The following is a 12009-nucleotide window of genomic DNA, read 5'->3' as shown; positions in this document are numbered from 1 at the left end:
TATTATTGTGTTTTGGAAACTCATATTAAGAATGTATTTCATCTGATTTAGCCACCCTACTCTCTTTTGGTTTCTATTTGCATGGAATAACATTTCTGTTTTTTTCACTTAGAATCCATATTTGAAATGCTGCATATAAAGCTAGTCTTAATATATCATTCAATTTGATACAGGGCATTCAAGCAACCTAACATAACAACAGTTGTTTGATTAGTGTTGTTAATATTGCTCTACAGAAGATATGCAAGGGATCAACATGCACCTAAAAGAAATGCTCAACATCATGAGCTTAGTGAAAATCTAAACCTAAGGAAGCAGGATTTTATACCTACCACTGGTGCAAACCAAAATATTTTTTAGTTTAATAAATAAATCATATATACATTTATTGTTTTAGTCAGAGAATAAAGCATGTGTTACACCAGCAATGAAAGAAGGGACCTGGAAAATGGGACCTATGTTTTCACATGGAGCCCCCAGAGCAGAGTGGTCAGCTGCACAGATCTGTGTGTGCACAGCTCACTTTCTGCTGGTTTTAGCAGTTTGTTTTGTTGGCCAGAAAGCTGACTGCTTTGAGGAATATTGTCATAAATTTGGGGGAGAGTGATTTTTGTTTTTCTTTTTTAACTTAAAGGAGGGAAGAGTCATTGCCACCAATACAGTTTTGAAATTTCTTTCCTTAAAAGCTTTTATATTGCTTTGCTTACTCTTTCAGCACCTTTATGTTCATATGAATTTAAAGGGCAATATAAACCTTTAAGTATGTAGACATATTGAACAATTCAAATGCTCTTAAAATAGTTGAGAGGTTGCTAAAATTGTAAACAAAATTACTACATGATCCAGAGGTGTAATTTCTGAGAATATACCCCAATAAGTGGACACCGTGCACCTATGTAATTACCTATGAGGAGTTGTCCATAGTAGCTAAACTAGAAACAACTGGAAGGACAGACAGTGAAAGGATGGCGTTAGTGCAAAGGCAGCACTAACTCAGCTACACTAAAGTGCTACTCAGCTGTAGCACTGCTCAGCTACAATAAAGTGCTACTCAGCTGTAGCACTGCTCAGCTACAATAAAGAGTAAATTGTAGGCACACTTGTAGAGGTGAATACAGCTGTGGAGAAGGAGAACCAGCCAGACACAACGTGCTTGTGATATATGACTCTATTTATATGAGTTGTCTAAAATAGAAAATTCTTGCAAAAATATGTTGATTGGTGGTTGTTAAAGAATGAAAAGAGATGAGAATAGCAAGTTTCTAATGGGCATTTCAGGATGATATAACTCTTCCAAGCTAAAACAGTAGAGATAGAGCTGGGAGGTGATGGTGCATGCCTTTAACCAGCACTCAGGAGGCAGAGGCAGGCACATCTCTATGAGTTCAAGGCCAGCCTGGTCTAAAAGAGCTAGCTGCAGGACAGGCTCCAAAGCTACAGAGAAACCCTGTCTCAAAAAAATAAAACAAAAACAAGAACAAGAACAATAGAGATGGTTCTAAAACCTTTTTCAATATATTAAAACTCACTGGGTTGTAAACTTGAGGATTAATCTTATTGTAATTCAATATGTACCATAACTCAACAGTGATGAAAATCCATGACACCAACACATTCAAAGTAGAAAAGGCCCCAATAATATCCTAAAATTCTAAAATTCTTACGATATTTTAGAATTTAAGACAAATGCTGTCATTTAAGTATTATATGGAAGAATGAACCTTATCTACTGAAGTCCCCAAATCTCAGGCAGTGTTCATGGAGTAGAACAGAGATGTAAGAACTCTATGTCACTATTGGGAAGCTGGAGAAATTTGCTATGGTTAGGAATGGCAAAAGAAATTAAAGGAATTAGAAAAGAACCAGAAAATAAATTCATTTCCCTATAAATTTGTCCCTGATGTAACTATTACTTACGAGCAAGCCACCTACCAACACTTTAAGCAGCAATATTTTACCATATTATTCTTTGTATTTTATGCACAGCACAGCACACCTGGATGTACTACTATTTTTATGTCTTCTAATATTGTCTCAAGTCCTGAAAAACAGATCTTTAACCTCAAGTTCATTAAGATTGTAGAGTAATTATGTGGATATAAAAAAAACTGAAGTAAAGGAAATTAATTACAGTGGAAGGCTGTGTCCTCCATAGCTGTGAAGGTTAGAAGCTTACCAGGAGATACTTGATGAGTCTCCCTGGGCTGCTAATTCATAAGCCTAAGCGCAAACATGCAATGCGATACCTATGTCTATTTAGGTCTTGTCTATTTAACATTAAAAAGTGTGAAAACTTTCACTCTATCAATTGATTATCTTAACATAATCTAAGTTATAATGCAGTATCACTGTCCTTGGCATGGTTGTCAAAATTTACATGGTAAAATAAATAATCTCCTTTTATTCTTTTGATATGGTTGCACAGTACCAGCTATGAGAGTTCAATCCAAGTGGAGGGTACATCATGCTGTGATGTGAAGGAGCTGTCATTGTGATGACATTTCAGTTCAGTATTCTATGGACAAAAGCCTTGCACACAAGAAGCAGCCTCCTTTCTTCCTTTTCTCTGAGATTCTCTCTCTCTCTCTTTCTCTCTCCCTCCTTAACTTTATCTCTCTTTCTCTCTCCCTCCTTAACTTTATCTCTCTTTCTCTGTGCGTGTATGTGTGTGTGTGTATGTGTGAGTTCATGTGAAATTATATGCCAGCACATATCCCATAATGCACGTGTTTAAGTTAGAAGGCAACCAGTAGGAGTCAGTTCTCCCTCCTGCTATGTGACTCACAGGAATAAAACTCAGGTCACCAGGCTTGAAACAAGCACTTTTACCTAGCGGGCCATCTTGTCAACTCTCTTTCTCCCTTTGTCCTTCTGTATTCCCTTTCTCGTTTTCTCCCTTTCTTATGCTTACTGTCTCTTTTTCTTCTTTCCATCCATTTATACATAAGTTACCTGTCTTAGTTTGGGCTTCTATTGCTGTGAGGAGACACCATTACCATGGCAACTCATAAAGAAAAACATTTAACTGGGGCTGGCTTACGGTTTCAGAGGTTCAGTCCATTATCATCATGGCAGGGAACATGACAGCATGCAGTCAGACACAGTGCTGGAGAAAGAGCTAAGAGTTCTACATATGGATGGGCAGGCAGCAGAAAGTGAATAAAAAATACTTTCTCCAACAAGACACACCTACTCCAACAAGACCACACCTCTGGATAGTGCCACCCCTTATGAGTCTTTGGGGGCCATTTTCTTTCAAATGACTACATCACCCAATATAGTATACACCCAGCTTAGAATCCCCAGCTTTGTTGAGTGTGCCATCGCCATTATCTGACTATTTCCTGAAACCTAAAAGAAACAGACTAGAAAATGATTATCCAATCTTCATAGTCAAACTATGTCATTCAGTGGATCTGCAATGGCAGACATGTTCTAAACCCGCACTGTTTTGCTAGTGAATATTTGACATGATGTTAGGGTTCCCTATGTACTGAATTTTTCATTTACCTAATTTTAATTAATTTAAATTAAATTATTTACAAAAGACCTGTGACTGTTATACTGGACGTGAGTCTGTAATTTTCTTTTAACCTTAAATGTTTTCATCACTCCTAATACATCTTTATTTGGTATGAACTGGAAAAACACAGGACTACTAGAGTTGCTTTGAACTGTGATGTAACAAAGTGATAGAGTACCTAAAAAAGGAATTCATGCACAAAGTAGCAGACATGAACTATCAAAATGGGGAAAGTGAGTTACTTAAGCTCTCTCTAGCTTTTCATCTCCCTTTTGACAAAGTACTTTAAATGTCTCCAGTCACAGGCAATTTTAACTTATATTTGTTGTAGGTAGGCTTGCCATTCTTGATATTTCAGTAAAATGGGACTGATCCCAGAAAGCATGTATGAAGTCATGGAGTATAGCAGAATTCATACAGATTAGTTATGTAGACCAATTTCATATTCCGGAGGTCTTGCAGGATTAGCTCTAATTGCAGTTTTTGCCTTAGTAGAGTCGCATTTTATCCTGTGTGATCTATCTTTGATTGAAAATGGTTCAGATAATCCTAGGAATCATGTAAAGGCAAAGACTGAGAAATCCTAAACTGAGCATAGACAGCCTGCTGCTGACTGATTATCTGGGGGTGTATACTTTTTGATGTCTGTTGCAAAGTAAGGACCCTTGTTTAGAGAGATTCCCTATAAGGCTAAGCACCACTTAGTGAGAAGCCCCTTCTCCAGAGGACTGCAGGTCTGAACTGCAAAATTCACAATGGACGCCCCCTGGCCTGCCCTTAGTCTACTGGTAGCCTAGATCAGTGCATCCCTCCAGCCCTGCATTTCTTTAACATAAGACACTAAGACTTAAAATGGAACATATTTTCCATTTTATGGTGACTGCTTTCTAACATTTTATGGAAATCTTCCTAAAATTTTTCAGCTACACTGAAAAATTAACTTTCAGTTCTTTCTGTTAATGTAAAATTTTCTCTGAATCCACTGCCAATCCACTCAAACAATGGTTGTTAAGAGAATCTGCACCCAGAACCACTGAGTAAAGCTGGTACTGTCCAGAGAGACTCTCAGGTGTGGCTCTTCCTAGTTGCTGCACCCCTTTGGATAATTTAGTGCAGCATCTCTGCATGACCTTTCTAGAGCCACACTCATCATCATTCCACTTGTGTGGCTACTGCTGCAGCATACAGTGGGGACACCATTGCTTCTAATAAAAAGGAAGATGGTTTTTCATAAGTAAAAATTGAGTTGAACCTTAACTCAGCTACTAGGAGCAAAACAATTGTTATAATATTTTTTGTCATTTATATACCATTTGAGAATGAATTCATAAAAAGAACAACAGGAACAGTGTCAAGATCTAAACTGCCATTCAAATTTATCAGTGTCCATCTTTATTTTAAAATGATGACAACTCACTTGTAGCATTGTTAGTGTTTGTCCCAACTAAACTAGTAATGTTACTTGGGTCATTTAATAGAATGTCACTCTGTAAGATGCAGAGACATTATATTAAATAACTTATTCCTAAGTGTACTTAGACATGTGTTTGAACATTATAGGAATCTAGTAATGTAACTTATTAATGTTTTTCAACTTTAGTTGTTTAAGACTATGATAAGTGAATGTAAATATGTGTTGAACCGGAAGAATATATGTGAAATTTAATATCAAATCTACGCTCAAATGTGAGAAAATATTTGCACTTCCTTTGATTTGCTTATTTATATAGGTCTCTTAGTCTGTCATCAAAATGTTACAAAGAAAAAGCAAACACAGAGAGTATAAAAGTTGAGTTACTATTGTTTTTATGGGATTTCTGAGTGTAAATGAACAGGTCTCTGATTCTTTTGGCTTTTTTATGCATTCTTCCTTCTTTTGATTTGTCTTGTGTGATAGCCTTTGTTTCATCATATATTTTACTTTTTAATTTGAAATAAATAGGTGAAAAAATTAATTATTTAATGAACAAAAACTCAGCAGTAAGTAAAGGTTAACAACTGAATTGTCACTTATACCTGCCGGGAGAGGAAAATCAGTTTACTGCAATAGGTAACACTGGGTATATTAACCACTTCAGAACAGTCCTCAAAATGAGTAGTTGACCAATCTACAATGCACTTCACAGTCTTTTTGTGTGTTTTTATTTGGTAACAGTTTGGAGTTTGGAGGTGGGGTTGTTGCTGTTATTTTCCTGTTGGGTAAGGTTTTTACTATGTTTCTTGGTTTAGAAGATTTTGCTGTTTTATTGTTTTTTTTTTCTTTTCTGAGAAAGCTTAAAGTTGGGTGGATAGGGATGGGAAGAGAATTTGGAATGACTTGGGGAAGAATCCCAGGTAATCCTCCATATCCCCTGTACTCACCCAGCATAATTCCAACTGGACTCCCTCTCCTCATCACCATAACCTCACCAACACCTGTGGCAAAGCCTTCCACCCAACCACAGACCAGTTCAGAATCCTTATCCCCAGAGACCAGACCAGTATCCTGAACCCCAGGGACTAGGTCAACTTCCTGAAAACCAGGCAGAGCCCTCCTACCTCACCAGAAGCCAGGCCAGCATCTGAATCCCAGAAGACCCCAAGCCAGATTAGAGGACATGTGCATATATAGCCATAACTTCAGTCCCACACTTGGGCAGCAACCCACTTCTGGATCAGAAGTCATTCAGGCCATCAGAAGTTCAGCTCCCAATGTGGGCAGAGAATCTCTACTCAACCACAGGCCACAGGATTCAAGAAAAGAAACAGAAACCAAGGAATAAAACACCTTCCAAACAAATCCAGAGATTGGTGCCTAGATCTATAATCACTCGAAATCTAAATGACTAAACCTAAGTGTAAGAACTCAAGCAACAGCAGTCAGGGCCATATGTCACCACTAGAGCCCAGTCATCCCCCTACAGCAAGCCCTGAATATCCCAATACAGCAGAAGCACAATAAAATAATCTTAAAACCAACTTTATTATGATAAACTCCTATAAACAAATCAAAGAAAGGACAACTAAAAAAATGGAGAAAATCAACAAATCCCTTAATGGCTGACAAGAAAACCAATTTAAAAAAATGGGTAAAGGGAACAATTCAAGACATGAAAATCAAATTAGAAGCAATAAAGAAAACACAAACTGAGACAAATCAGGAAATGGAAAATCTGCATAAACAAATAGGAACTACAAATGCAAGCATTACAAGAGATGGAAGAGATAATTTCAGGCATTGAAATAAAAGAAATAGATTCATTAGTCAAAGAAAATGTTAGAGCTAAAAAAAAAAATCTAACACAAAACATCCAAGAAATCTGGGACACCATGGAAAGACCAAACCTAAGAATACTAGGAATGGAGGAAGATGCAGAATCCCAGCTCAAAAACTTAGAAGATATATTTAACAAAAGTATAGAAGAAAATTTCCCTAACCGAAAGAAGGATATGCTTATAAAAGTATAAGAAAGTTACAAAACACCAAGTAAGGGGATCAGAAAAAAGTTCCCATGTAGCATAATAATCAAAACACTAAATATACAGAAAAAAAAGGAATATTAAAATCTGCAAGGGTAAAAGGGCAAGTAACACATAATGGAGACTATTAAAGCCAAAATTGCCTGTATAGATGGCTTATAGTCGCTGAGATACCATAGATACTAGTTCAGAATACTATACCAAGTAAAACTGTCAGTCACTTTAGATGGCTAAAAATAAGATATTTCATGACACAGTCAAATTTATGTATCCACAAAACCAGCCTTACATAACATACTAAAAGGGAAACTACAGCTCAAGGAAGTTTAACTACACACATACACATAAATACAGGCAATAGATAATCTCACTCCCAACAAAATCCAAAAAAGGAGCACACACACATACACACACACACACACACACACACACACACACACCACCACCACCACCACCACAACAACAACAACAACAACAACAACAACGACAACAACAACCAACAAAAATAAAAAGAACAGGAATTAGCAATCCTTGTTCAGTAATATCTCTCAATAGCAATCAACTCAGTTGAGCAATAAAAAGACATAGGTTAACAGAATAGATATGAAAACCAGATTCATCCTTCTGCTGCATACAAGAAACATACCCCAACATCGAAGATAGACATTATCTCAGAACAAATGAATAGGTCCTATTCAAGTGGACCTAGCCAGAAAGTGGAGGTAGCTATCCTATAATCTAACAAAGTAGACTTCAAACCAAAATTAATCAAAATTATTGGAGAAGAACATTTCATACTCATTACAGTAAATCCACTAGGATGTTATCTCAATTCTGAAGACCTGTGCTTCTGTAAGGCAAAGGATGCCATCAATGCGGCAGCAGGGGATGGGGGGAGGAAGCATCCTACAGAATGGGAAAAGATCGTCACCATCCCCATGTCCAACAGATTGCTGATTTCCAAGATATATAAAGAACTGAAGAAACACATCAAAACACAAAGCAATCTAATTAAAATATGAAATATGCGGAGGGTCCAGATTTCTGTAGGTCAGAGAGACTGGGAACTAGATATAGAGCTAGTAAGAAAACACACAGACTTCTTTTCTGAGGGATAAAAGTTTCGTTTTAATATTTTTTTTTGATGTTTGTTCTACTTTTTTCTTTTTCTTTCCTATTCTACCTGATGTATCTGTTTTTTATCTTTCTTGGTGACTTCTTTCTAACTTATTTTTTCCTTACAGCTTATTTACTTCAAAAAATTATTCAAGTAATAAAAAATTGCAATGAGGTTGCATTCTATTTTTTCAAGTGAATGATTACAATGACTAGAAGTAAAAAATAACATTTTTCTATATTCCTTAAATGATTAAACATTTTGCATATTTTTTTTGTAAAAAACAAATGATCCCTAAGAACCCACATACATTCATGTCCTGGCAACTTGTTATAGATTAACAATGTGTTTGTAATCAAGGTATTTTCCTTAGCCAGTTTTTTTTTTGCAGCATTTTGAGGTGACAAGGAAAGGATTCATAATTTTATTATTTATCTCAGAATGTAATCTTACAAAATCAAATCTTGAAAGAATTACAAATACAGTTTTTTTATATGAAAAACAGTCATTTCTACTTTAAATCCTAAAGGGTGTATATTCACTCATCAACAGTTTTTTATTAAGTCATATTATGACACTGAGAGCAGACATGGGTACAAGAAATTAATCATCACCTTTGATCATCAACTCATCCTAGTAAGAAAGGTATATCAACTAGCATAGCCAGCTGTCATTATTTTTGTTGCCTGACTTGAATGAGTCTCTTATTCAACTGTATTTTTTATTTTTTAAAAATCAACCTTTTGTCATTCTATGTATCAATACCAGTTCCCACATCTTCCTGTCCTCTCATTCATTCCACCGTTCCCCGACCCAACCCCACCCACCCCTCAGAGAGGGTAAGGCTTCCCATGGGGAGTCAACAAAGTCTTGCTCATTGCTCTGAGGCAGGACCAACGCCCTCTCCACTATGTCTAGGCTGAGCAAGGTATAGCTCCAAAAAGAATGGGTTACAAAAAGGCAGTTCAAGTAGTAGGGATAAATCCTGGTTCCACTGCCAGTGGTCCAAGAGTCTGCCCCAACCATACAACTGTCACCACATTCAGAGAGCCAAGTTTTATCCTATGCTGTTTCTTCACTGTCAGACCAGAGTTGGTGGGCTCCCGTTAGCACAGGTAAGCTGTTTCAGTGGATAGCAGTGGGTATCCACATCAAGATTTGAGCTCTTTGTATTCTCACTCCTCCCACTCTTCAGTTGGACTTTTGGAGCTCAGTCCAGTGCTCTGCTGTGAATCTCTGCCTCTGCTTTCATCAGTTGTTGGATGAAGATTCTATGGTAACATTTAAGACAGTCATCAATCTGACTACAGAGCAAGGCCAGTTCAATTACCCTCTCTGCTATTGCTTAGGGTCCAAGCTGGGGTTATCTATGTGGATTCCTGGGAATTTCTCTAGTGCAATGTTTCTTGTTAGCCCCACAATGGCTTCCTTAATCAAGATATCTCTTTTCTGGCTCTCTGTTTCTGTCTATCCCCAAACTCAATCATCCTGTTTTTCTCTCCTCTCCCTTTCTCCCCTCCTCCCTTTCCACACTCCCTTCTCTCCCAACCCCCATTCTCCCAATTTTTTTTCAGGAAAATCTTGTCTATTTCCCCTTCCCAGGGGGATCTATATATGCTTCTCTTATGGTTATTCTTGTTACTTAGTTTTTCTGGGGCCCTGGACTATGAGATACCATCTTACATCAGTCAGAATGGTTAAGATCAAAACACCAATGATAGCTTATGTTGGAGAGGATGTGGAGTAAGGGGAACACTCCTCCATTGCTGATGAAAATGCAAACTTGTGCAGCCACTTTGGAAACTGGTATGGCGGTTTCTTGGAAAATTGGGAATCAACCTACCTTAAGACCAAGTTATCTTTAATCCCAGCACTCGGGATGCAGAGGCAGGCGGATCTCTGTGAGTTCGAGACCAGCCTGGTCTACAGAGCTAGTTCCAGGACAGGCTCCAAAGCCACAGAGAAACCCTGTCTCGAAAAACAAAAAAAAAAAAAAAAAAAGACCAAGTTATACCACTTCTGGGCATATACCCGAAGGATGCTCCATTGTACCACAAATACACCTGCTCAACTATGTCCATAGCAACTTTTTTCATAATAACCAGAACCTGGAAACAGGCTAGATGTCGCTTAACTGAGTAATGGATAGAGAAAATGTGGTTCATTTATACAATGTAGTATTATTCAGGAGTGAAAAATAATAACATCACGAAATTTGAAGGCAAATGGATTGAACTAGAGAAAAATTCCTAAGTGAGGTAACCCGCTCATAAGTGGATATTAGCGAGAAAGAAAAAAGGAAAAACAATGTTACAATCCAGAGACCCAGAGAGGCTAGATAACAAGGAAGGCTCAAGACAGAAACTTGGTTCTTCCTGAGAAGGGGAAATGAAGAGATTTCTTGGGTGGACTGGGGACAGGTGGGTAAAGGAACATGAGGGATCAGGTGGGGGGGAAGAGGGAATAGTAGGATAAATCATCAGATAAGGCAACTTGCTGCCAAACCTGTCAACCTGAACGCCATCCCTGAAATATACATGGTAGAAGGAGGGAACTGACTACAAGTGGTTCTCTAAACTTCAGCTGGTCCTTGAAATACACTGTACATACACACACACACACACACACACACAAGCACACACAAGCACACACACACGCACACACACTCCAAAGGATTGCTTTTCATGGCTTTTGGGACCCTACTGCTCATACTGGGTCACCTTGCCATGTAATGGTTTAGAAAAAAATGTGCAATTCCCCAAGGGGTAGCAGCCGGCCATGAGGGGAAGCTGGGTTTCAGGAAGGGAGCCATGTGAGATGCCTCTGTGGTTCCCAGTGGGTCGGAGGTGGTGGCAGATAAGACACCTTGGCCAGCAGGTCCCACAAGGAGCCATGGTGGGTGGGAGACAGAGACAGATAGGCATACCATGTAGAGTGAGTTTGAATATAGTTTATTCAATAAAAGGGGAGGGAGTAGGGAGGAGAGGAGAGGGGGAAGCAGCCACCTCTTCCAAAGAAGAGATAAGAGAGAGAGAGAGAGAGAGAGAGAGAGAGAGAGAGAGAACCTGCAAGCAGGCTGGAAGCACAGGGGTAGTGGGCCTTATCTCTTAAAGGGACAGGACAAGTCAGTAGCAGGTCATAACATCCCAGCCTTAATACATGAAGAGGTGCTTAGTTTTACTGCAATTTGATATGCCATGTTTTGTGGATATCCGTGAGAGGTCGGCTCTTTTCTGAATAGAAATGAAAGAGGAGAGAATTTGGGAGGAGGATGGAGAATGGAATTTGGGTGGAAGGAATGAGAGGAGAAGAGGGAGAGGATGTTATGCCCAGATCACAGATTCCCCTCCTCCAAACAACTAGGAGACAGAGTCCTGCATGAAATTAAAGGGCCTTTATTTTTACACAAGTTTGCAAACTCAAACTCTCTGTGAGTCCAATGTATTGGAGTGGCTGGAGAGCCCCTAGCTCAGTTGCGGTTGAGTTTTTACAATAGCAGAGGTAGAGGGGAGGTATTTATAAGTCTCAGGACCCTGGTTGGCTAACATTTATCTATGGATGTCCTGATGAAAACAATTTGTGTGTGCTGGCAGGTGATTCTATATACAATGGTTGGAATGTTAAGAATTTTCATTGGCTGATCTGTTCCTGGGTGGTACAGGATTATGGCCTTTCTTGGAACATGGTGTTACCTGCTATGGCAACTGTGAGACCTGGACCCCGTGTGTTGGGCTGCCCTGGGCCCAACAGGGAATCTGAAGTTGGGCTTAAAATAAATAGATAGATAGATAGATAGATAGATAGATAGATAGATAGATAGATAGATACTAATATTGTGTTGATGAGAGCGGCGGGGCTGCGTCCCCAGCACCTGGCCGCCCACATGGCTTATGCCCCGAAATAATTACAT

The sequence above is a fragment of the Microtus ochrogaster genome, chromosome 10 (genome assembly GCF_000317375.1).
Source record: "Microtus ochrogaster isolate Prairie Vole_2 chromosome 10, MicOch1.0, whole genome shotgun sequence".
NCBI lineage: Eukaryota > Metazoa > Chordata > Mammalia > Rodentia > Cricetidae > Microtus > Microtus ochrogaster.
The sequence above is the reverse complement of the archived record's forward strand: the minus strand, read 5'-3'. Positions refer to the sequence as shown.